The following is a 722-nucleotide window of genomic DNA, read 5'->3' as shown; positions in this document are numbered from 1 at the left end:
GCTCCACCTTTCAAGTATTTTTTAGTTGAAAGACGGATAAGTACTAGGCTTGAAAAATGAGTCTTGAGGTTGATTTGTTCAACTGAAACCCTTCAAGCTCTCAGCATGGGGGGTCTTGCGGGCATGACCCCTGTACGATGACTAGGTTTACCTATTAGAAAAATATCTTCCAAAAAAAAAAACAAAAAAAAACAAACAAATACCGGATAAGACAATAGTGGTACCGTGTTCCCTTGGCAGGGACAGTGGGATCGCTCCAGGCTAGAATACTTAGAGTGCCTGCCGTTCATGCATGTCGCTAATGACGGAGCATTCAGTGGGACCGCTCACTATAAAAACAGGGAATCGTTACTTAGGCTGTACTATAGAAATAGCTAAATGCCTCGTCAGCTAATTAGTGACGCGCATGAACGGATCAACGTTTTAGAACGACTATGCTATTTGCTAACAATAGAATATGTCTGTCATAGAAAGAACCAAACTAAAATAGATATGCAAATAGTTATAGAACCCCACACCCACATCAAATTCTATTGCTGGCTATGGTATATGTCAGGTATCTTATAGAACCCAAACGGTGTTGGGTATCGGCATAAACTGTTATAGAACGAGAACTCTATCGCAAACAACAATAGAACATTGTCAAATATTTATAGAAGCGAGAAGGAAGTGATAAGAACGTGAGGAATGAGAAGGGGAAGAGAATGGGGAGGAGGAGGGGG

This window comes from Octopus bimaculoides, chromosome 23 (genome assembly GCF_001194135.2).
Source record: "Octopus bimaculoides isolate UCB-OBI-ISO-001 chromosome 23, ASM119413v2, whole genome shotgun sequence".
NCBI lineage: Eukaryota > Metazoa > Mollusca > Cephalopoda > Octopoda > Octopodidae > Octopus > Octopus bimaculoides.
The sequence above is the reverse complement of the archived record's forward strand: the minus strand, read 5'-3'. Positions refer to the sequence as shown.